Source organism: Sander lucioperca, chromosome 18 (assembly GCF_008315115.2).
Source record: "Sander lucioperca isolate FBNREF2018 chromosome 18, SLUC_FBN_1.2, whole genome shotgun sequence".
Taxonomy (NCBI): domain Eukaryota; kingdom Metazoa; phylum Chordata; class Actinopteri; order Perciformes; family Percidae; genus Sander; species Sander lucioperca.
The window spans coordinates 9332857-9342856 of record NC_050190.1 but is presented as its reverse complement, the minus strand read 5'-3'; the positions used below and the strand labels follow the sequence as shown (position 1 = coordinate 9342856).

The 10000-nt window shown below is 43.1% G+C and overlaps 1 protein-coding gene and 1 long non-coding RNA gene across 4 annotated transcripts in view; one reads left to right on the top strand and one right to left on the bottom strand.

The window, feature by feature from the left end:
• The window catches only part of heatr5a (HEAT repeat containing 5a), a 61523-nt gene extending 61188 nt beyond the window's left edge, over nucleotides 1-335 (top strand). For all 3 annotated transcript variants that reach the window (XM_035994443.1, XM_031304652.2, XM_035994442.1), the window contains one exon: nucleotides 1-335. This exon is cut by the window's left edge and continues 342 nt beyond it. The gene's annotated coding sequence lies outside the window, so the exon portion shown is untranslated.
• The window catches only part of LOC116053570, a 10095-nt gene extending 1586 nt beyond the window's left edge, over nucleotides 1-8509 (bottom strand). The window contains exons 1-2 of the long non-coding RNA XR_004105877.1: nucleotides 8238-8509; nucleotides 822-826 (exon numbers count right to left, since the gene is read on the bottom strand). This is a non-coding gene — a long non-coding RNA (uncharacterized LOC116053570). The remainder of the gene's footprint in view (nucleotides 1-821; nucleotides 827-8237) is intronic.
• Nucleotides 8510-10000: the final 1491 nt, after the last annotated feature.

Sequence of the window (10000 nt, the reverse complement as noted above, 5' to 3'; positions counted from 1 at the left end):
AGTAGTTTGGTCGCTAAAAATGTGGATCAGAGTTCCCCAAAAAGTCAAAGATGACGTCCTCAAATGTCTTGTTCTGTCCACAACTCAAGAACATTCAGTGGCCTGTCCCCGAGGAGAGAAGACACTAGAAAATATTCATATTTAAGGAGCTGGAATCACACAAGTTGACCTGTTTTATCATAAAAAATGACTCAAACTGATTAATGGATTATCAGAAAATTTGGAGATTAAAGGAATTTATTGGGACTTTAACTTATTCCCCGTAACCCCCAGAGTTAGACAAGTCCATACATACCCTTCTCATCTCCGTGCGTGTTGTAACTCTGTCTGACGGCTCCACCAGTAGCCTAGCTTAGCACAGATCCTGGAGGTAACTGGTTCCATCTAGCCTAGCTTAGCACAGATCATGCAGGTAACTGGTTCCATCTAGCCTAGCTTAGCACAGATCATGCAGGTAACTGGTTCCATCTAGCCTAGCTTAGCACAGATCCTGGAGGTAACTGGTTCCATCTAGTCTAGCTTCGCACAGATCCTGGAGGTAACTGGTTCCATCTAGCCTAGCTTAGCACAGATCATGCAGGTAACTGGTTCCATCTAGCCTAGCTTAGCACAGATCATGCAGGTAACTGGTTCCATCTACCCTAGCTTAGCACAGATCCTGGAGGTAACTGGTTCCATCTACCCTAGCTTAGCACAGATCCTGGAGGTAACTGGTTCCATCTAGCCTAGCTTAGCACAGATCCTGGAGGTAACTGGTTCCAACTAGCCTAGCTTAGCACAGAACCTGGAGATAACTGGTTCCATCTAGCCTAGCTTAGCACAGAACCTGGAGGTAACTGGTTCCATCTAGCCTAGCTTAGCACAGATCCTGGAGGTAACTGGTTCCAACTAGCCTAGCTTAGCACAGATCCTGGAGGTAACTGGTTCCATCTAGCCTACTGCTCCGAATAAGTGACAAAATAACGCCAACATGTTCCAATTTACATGTTGTGATTTGTAGAGTCACAGCGTGTACAAAAAACAACGTAACATGAGACACAGTCATATTCTAACCGTATACTAAGTGGGAACTATATTCTCAGAAAGTAGAAGCACTGCTACTTGGGCGGAGTGATTAGCGTAACACCGAAAAGCACAGTTACTTCCGTCAACAAAACCAATGTGAATAGCTAGTTAGTAGTGAACGTGACTGGTGATCACGGCATTATTTATACACGCTGTGACTCTACAAATCACAACATGTAAATAGGAACATGTTGGCGTTATTTTGTCACTTATTGGGAGCAGTAGGCTAGTTGGAACCAGTTACCTGCATGATCTGTGCTAAGCTAAGCTAATGCTGGGTGCGTCAGACAGCGTTACAGCACGCACGGAGATGAGAAGGGTATGTATAGACTTGTCTAACTCTGGGGGATACGGTGAATAAGACAAAGTCCCAATAAGTCGGCGTGTTCCTTTTAATGTATTAGTTGATTCATCCTGTCTCATATCTCAGTACCTAAATCTCCAGACTGATGTCATGAAGTGGTGTATGTATGACGCGCCAATCCATATGCCATTATTGGCGTGTTATCAAGACGCATACTCGCTTTGTAGCGTGTTTATCAACGCCGTTTGGCCTCCATTGACTTACATTATACCTTGCGATTGCGTGTGAATTGACGCCGTAGCGAGTAGTATGAAAGGCCGAAAATCTGCGTTAGGAGGTTGGTCAAAAATAATCTTTAAAATAAAAAACCCACATTTCCTCCCAATCGTTTCCTCTCTCCTCGCAGGATTCCCTCGCTGCGTCTCTCCCGTGCTTCCTCGAGCGGGACGGACTAAGACGCTAAGAGGAAGGGAAGCAAGTGAAGGAAACAAGGATGCAATTGTAGAACCTTGGATGAATGTTTGAAGCCGCGTTTGTACATCACATTTGGAGGACGGGTCAAACGCAGGACGTTCACCCAGGAGACCGGGGATCAGGTCCCACGTGTCATGTTTTTTTGTTTTCCTAAACCGTAGTCTCGCGATAACACGCCACGTGGCTTTAGAAAGTGGCGTGTATGTTTACGCTGTGACGTTGCAGACTGCCGTCCGCTGTATACAGCGTAGACATCCACGTGGACAGCTCAAAACACGTACAGATAACACGCCACGTGGCTTTAGGAAAGTGGCGTGTATGTTTACGCCAAGTCATGATGTCATGTTGGAATCTCTGTGTGTACTGTTGTGTTTTCACTTTTTTTTATCAACGTTTTGACGCCTTTTTCGGACGTTTTTCTCCACTTTTTTTCCGACACTAAGCGAAAAAGGGACAAAAAGTTCTCGGTACGTTTGTTTGGTTTGCGTCTTGTTGACAGATTTGTTTCTAAAATCAGATCCAACTGATCAAACCGACGTTATCGGAGCAAATTCTCCAATTAGGACGTGAAAGTTTCCATCAATTACATGACGAGATCGTATCGTTAACAGATGTTCAAAATGACGCGAACCGAATAATTAAGTTCATTTAATAGTTGACAACTTATCAATGAAACCCTAAAGAACAGCAGATTGTCCTGTGGCCTTCAAACAAACTAAAAAGTGAAATTTTTAATTATCAGACGAGACTTTAATCTCCGAATTTTTACTTTTCTCAAGAAAATAACACTATACGTGTACATTTACAGGCAGAGAGTTTGACCAATCACAGGAGAGCATCTCAGAGAGAGCTGAGGCGTTCTCTGACAGTTAGACTCCACCCGCCTGGTACTACAAGTACAACGAAACAAGCGCTGCTGTTCCATCGTTCTGTCAATGAAAGGGAGGCTTTTATTTTGAAGTAATTGTCATCTCTGTGTACATAAGTAGGAAAACAAGCTTCCTGTGTCACTAACAGTACTGCTTCTCAATCGTATCACTCAAAGGTCCGCATCACAGCTTTTTTGTTGATGGTTTCCGCCATTTTCAAACGTTTTTGTGAACGTTCTTTTCGACATTTTTTCAAAGTTGTTTTCAATGTTTTGCCTTTTTTCCAGATTTCTTTTCTACGTGAGACACACACACACAGAAACACACGCACACGCAAACACACACACACAAACACAGACACACACACACAGACACACACGCACACACACACACAAACAGAAACACACACACAAACAGAAACACACACACAGACACACAGAGACACACGCACAGACACACACACACGCACACACACACACAGACTCACACACAGACACACACACACATACACGCACACACAGACACACACAGACACACATATACACACACACACACACGCACACATATACACACACACACACACATACACACACACAGACTCACACACACACACATACACACACACAGACTCACACACACACAGACTCACAGACACACACACACACACACAGAAAAACACAGAAACACACACACACGCGTGCACACAGAAAAAAACAGACACACACACAGAAACACATATACTCACACACACGTGCACACACACAGACTCACACGCGCACACACACACACAGAAAAACACAGACACACGACAAGTTTTGGTTGCTTTTTTGTAGCATATACTCAACATCTCTAACTATTATTGATCGATAGAAAATGTATTTCAAAATGGAAAACGTAACACTTGTTATGAATGAATGTCGATAACAGAAGAGCTCCGAGAGTTTCCTGCTCAACTTCTGGACCCAACGCTACCTTTTCACTCAGCTCCATGTGGTAAAAGTACTGCAGTATTCTCATCTTCACATAGTAAATGCTGTTTTTTTTGTCATTTATTTTCAATGTTTATATCACCTTTTTAGACTTTTTTTTTTCAACTTTTTTTGACTTTTTTGTGGGTTTTTTCCCAACGGTTTCTTTGACTTTTGTGTCCCTTTTTTTGACGTTTTGTCACTAATTTTTTTTAAATTGATCAATAGAAAATTATTTCAAAATGGAAAATATAACCCAATTTTTTGTATCATAACAGGAACTACGGGCCGTTTGGTCCGGACCGGCTCGCCATTCGGTCCGGACTGAATGAATGTATGTCGATAACAGAAGGGCTCGGAGAGGGAGAGGGGGTTTATTTTTTAGTAAAATGTGGATTTGTTGTGTTTGAATGTGTGACAAATAACATGAAAACACAAGCGAAAGACTCTCTGATTGTTATTAATCACACGCTGTAATCACACTCTGGCCTCTAAAGGGACGACGTAGTCATCAGCACTTTAGTTTAACAACACTACAACGGCACCGTATATCAGCCACGTACAGGAGGCGGAGCCAGGGGAGGGGCCAATGGTGATGACGTCGTGGGGGCGGGGCCATGTAGCGATCATATGCGATGGGCGGAGCCAGGTACGGATACAGGGCGGGTCCATGGGGGCAGTGAACAAGAGGGATTCTTCTGTTTGCGAGGTCACTAAAATATCAAACATTTATATCATTAATGGGAAACATATCTCTTCCCCCCCCCTTGATAGGTTTGGACCGCGACCCAAATGTTTTTGCCTAACTCCACCCCCCGACCACGACCACGACGTGTTTGATCACTTTGAAGAATGTAATGTACACTTGTTTGGACTTTTATTGTGAATGTTCACATCATTAAAAAACATTTTAAAAACATGATTTCCTTTTAAAAATCTGAGTCACAATCACACATTTAACTGCAATAAGTTAATAAAGCAGAAGACTGTGAACTGTACACACAGACACACACATACACACAGACACACACACACACAGACACACACACACACAGACACACACATACACACATACACACACACACACACACACACACATGCAGACACACACACACGCACACAGACACACACGCAGACACACACAGACACACTGAACTGTACACACACACGCACACAGACACGTGCACACACACAGCCACACTGTGAACTGTACACACACACACAGACACACATGCACACACGCACACACAGACACACACATGCAGACACACACACACACAGACAGACACACACACTGTGAACTGTACACACACACAGACACACTGTGAACTGTACAGGTGTATATGGTTAACACATTCTCTAACAGCAGTGAGGGAATAAAACATGTTTTCTCCTAACTCAGTTTCCAGTTTTTCTGAACAAACGATGATGATGATGATGATGACGATGATGATGATGATGATGAAGGTTTGTGTGTCTGTAACTTTCCGATGCAGCTGAGGGGATAAACAGGCAGAATAATAAATTTTTTTGTTTCGCTTAAAAAATGTAATTTTCATTCATCACTTTAAACGCACACACACACACATACACACACACACAGAGCGACACACAGACGCACACACACATATGCACAGAGACACAGACATACATAGACACACACAGACACACAGACATACACAGACATACACAGACACACACACAAACAAACATACACAGACACACGCACACAAACACACAGACACACACACACAGACATACACATAGACCCCCCCTCTCTGAATAATGTGTGTATGAAGACCCATCAGCCTCTGTGGTTTTAGATTCGTGTAAAGGACATTGATGACTGGATAGTGAGCTGATGCTGCAAAGTTTCCTCTGATGATGAGATAAAGAAGTTATGTTTGATAAAGTTAGTTTAGTTGCTATGGTGATATTATCAATGTTCCAAAACTCTAAGTACAAAGTACAAAGTACAAACACTCCCAACTGATCATACATATAAATCATGAAATCTTTCATGTAAAGCAACTGATTCTCCTTTATTTGGCTCGTAAACATCTTTCAATACAAGACCAATGTTTCAACCTCTCAGTTACACACACACACACACACACTCACACTCTCTCACACACACACACACACACACACTCACACACACTCACAGGTTTGTGGCACTATCTTTGTGGGGACCCGTCATTGACATAATGCATTCCCTAGCCCCTTACCCTAACCATCACCACTAAACAGTGGTGTAGTCCAGGGTATACGCTGGTATACGGCGTATACCTACTTATTTTTCAGTCAGCATTGCGTATACCCACTTCTAAATCCCCCCTGATGCGCACCATTCAGTAATATCTGTGAGCCAGATTGCCCATTTTTTCCTCAAGGATAGTGAAGCCATGACCCACCCTCCTCTGCCTCTGATTGGCTGGTACTCGCTGCTTTCACTGATTAGATTGGTTAACTTTAGGCATGAGGACTGATGAGCCAATCAGAGGCAGAGTAGGGCGGGTCATGCCGAGGAAAATATCGCTAATACCTCAGGTGCCAGTGAAAAAAAACAAAAAAAATCCTCAGGTGCCGGTGCCACTTGGCTACGATAACGGCAGCAGACCAAACAACAGATGAAGAAATAACACAAGCGGCGGTGTGCCACCCCAGTTGATGGAAGACATAATTCTGAGGTAAGTTTTAAGGTGGTTTCCAAATGAATCATTATTTTAAACTACTGGCAAATTGCCAGTGGCAACATGACTGCACATTTAGAGGAGAAGAGATAACACCATGTTTGCCTCATGATAAATACATTTTACATTCATCCAGGCTGCTTGTGTGACCAGTAGTAACTACAAACTGCTCCTAATCAAGTCATGATCGTTTTATAATAGTGAGCAAGTAGAAATGACAGATTTTTGGGTAAACTAAATCATAGTCTTACATGTCACTGTTTCTAAAACAGGGCTTTTTTCTGGACTACTTTAAAAAAAAAAAGGTGAAAACTGAGAGTATACCCACTTCTCCAGGGACCACTACACCACTGCCACTAAATGCCTAACCTTAACCCTTACCCTCATCCTAACCATAACCTAATTCTAACCCTAATCCTAAAACCAAGTCTTAACCCTCAAACAGACCTTTAAACTTGTGGGGTCCAGCATTTTGGGCCCCACAAAGCTGTCGTGACCCCTCAAGTATACTGGACTCCCGGTTTTTGGACCCCACAAATATAGTTAAATAAGCACACACACACACACACACACACACACGCACGCACGCATACACACACATTTTAACAATTTATTTAAGCCCACTTGAAAAGAATAATTTACAGGGACATAAATATGATAGATACAGTTAAATACATATACTAAATCATGGTCCATTAGCATACAGCAGGTCTTCATACTCCTCTGTTCTTATGGGTAGAAGTTATATATGGCGGCTGCCTACGAGAGCAGACAGAACACAGTACTCTGCTAGACGTTTAGTCCTCTTTTTGGGCATCCCAAGCTGATGAAGCCCTTTTACAACCAGCCTGTGTGTGTGTCCTAAGCTGCCAAATATGAAAGGTAATAGAGGGCACCTCTAGCCTCGCTCTGACTCTGAGATAGTGTTTAGGAGTGGTTGGTATTTAATGACCTTGGTCTAAAAGCTTCCTCCATGTTACAGTAGGATCAAAGGTGCATGCAGTGGCATGTCTTCCCCCTCTCTCTCCCCTTTCTCACCCTGCTGTCCTGTCAAAAATTAAAGGCTGAAAAGCCCTAGAAATAATCTTTAAAAAAAAAGGTGCATGCAGCCTCTAAAACCATCACCTTATTGGATTACTCATTAATCCCAACAACATTAGAAGGTATCAGAGGTACTACTGCAGCTGGAACATTGCTGGTTTTACACAATAATGTTTGTACGCACACACACACACACACACACACATACACAGACACACACACAAACACATACACAGACACACACACAAACACATACACAGACACACACGCACAGACATACACATAGACACACACACACACAAACATACACACACACACACACACACACACACAGATCCCCCCCCTCTCTCTCCTCTCTGAATAATGTGTGTATGAAGACCCGTCAGTCTCTGTGGTTTTAGATTCGTGTAAAGGACATTGATTACTGGATAGAGAGCTGATGCTGCAAAGTTTCCTCTGATGCTGAGATAAAGAAGTCATGTGTGTACCAGATAAAGAGCAGCTGCTGATGAGGGTTGGTGTAGAGCGTATATGAGCTGAGTGGTGTCAGTGTTTGTCGACCTCGGAGCAGAATGGCTGCAGTCACAGAGCTCTCCTTCCTGCTGTTTGCTCTCATCAACAACATCCATGCACAAGAACGCATCATCATCCAAAAGGAAAAACAGCATTACACCTTCAAGCTCCCCGAGAACACCACCTCCTGCCTGATCTCCAGATCTGTTGGTGAGGAGAAGCTTGTCCTGTGGAACACCTCTGACCTCTGGTCCAACAACTCCTCAGTACCTGAACACCTGAAACGACGACTTCACAGTGATGTGGATACTTCTTACACCATCCTCGACCTGACCCATTCAGACTCCGGCCCGTACCGAGAGGAGTGTTGGACTGAGGGCAACGTGACGCATGAGAACAACTTCACTATTACTGTTTGTACTTCAATAGATGTGAGACTTATTGAAGTGAGACTTGGAGAACCAGTGGACCTGCCATGTGTGGGAGCAGCTGATAATCTGGATGTCCAGTGGCTCAAACGGGACTTTAGATATGAGCAAGAAACATGGAGCAGAGTTTTTGGGGACAAGATGACATCAGTGATGGACACTGTTAGAGGAAGATACCAAGTGGTGGCAAACACATCAGCTCTTTGTGTTTCCAACGTCACAAAAACAGACTTTATAGACTACAGATGTCTGGTGATGAACCAACAGCAGTGTGTTAGCAGTTACACTGTACGGTTGAGACTACGGTTGTATAAGAGAATCTACGGCTCAGTGGGAGAGACCGCTGTGTTGCCGTGCAGTATCGCTGACTCCACTGATGAACAGCCCCCACGTTGGTCTAATCGGTTCTCCACTGACCTAGGACAACTAAACCAGACTGTTCCTTCAGTAGACCAAAACTACTCGCTGGTGTTTTCATCTCTAATGTTAAATCACTCAGGTCGGTACATCTGTAAAGCCTCTATCAGAGAGCAAGAGTATCAGCTGGTGGTGTGCCCCAAATTTGCCCCCCCTGCTGTAGAACTCTTCTCAGAGGGAGAGGAAGTCATTGTCAGATGCAGAGAATGGGGAAAGGGTGGGATGTATTTTTGGTTTATCAATTCGAACCGAACAAAGGGAAGAATCTTTAGTGTAACATCTGATCAGAGCATGAGCAGAGTGAGCTGGTACGATAACAAACGGAATCTGGTTATCTCTAATATCTCAGTGGGAGACGCAGGGGAGTACTGGTGTGCAGTTACTGACCGAGATGATCAGTGTGTGTCAACCAGCAGAACTGTGTTAGTGTACATGGAGCCCTTTGGGATTTACTCCACCTTCTTCAAAGTGCGATGCTCAGTGCTCAGTGTCCTGCTGCTGATGCTCTGTGCTGCTGTAGTCGCTGTGAACCTGAGGACACGGAGAGGAGCGCAGCTTTCAGCTCACACACTTAATATGCATATATGATCATTTCATCATTGGCTTTAATACAGCCTGGTATACACTGGTTTTAATACAGCCTGGTATACACTGGCTTTAATACAGCCTGGTATACACTGGCTTTAATACAGCCTGGTATACACTGGCTTTAATACAGCCTGGTATACACTGGCTTTAATACAGCCTGGTATACACTGGCTTTAAAACAAGGGATGGGACACATTCATGCAGAGAAAACATTTAAACTAGAACACAAAAGACAGAAACAACAAACAGAAATGATGGGAAATAAGACATAAATACCCAATGATTATTATTATAATAATATAAAATAAGTTTTGAATGTTAGAAGTGAACAATGATCCTGACAGGGTGCAGATGTTCCCTTATTGTCTGTATTAGTATGTTGTGTATATATATGTGATATTATATTGTATATATATTGAGTTATTTGATCTTTTCTTGATGTTGTTGTGGATGTGATTATGGGGGGGGGGCTGCTCTGTTAGGGGACATTTTGGTTTAATAGTTTAACATGTTGGGAATTCACTTTTTAATATTACTGTCACCTAAGAGTTTTAATACAAATTATTTTACCTTTATGTGTGTGTCTGTGTGTGTGTGTGTGTGTGTGTGTGTGTGTGTGTGTGTGTGTGTGTTCCAGATT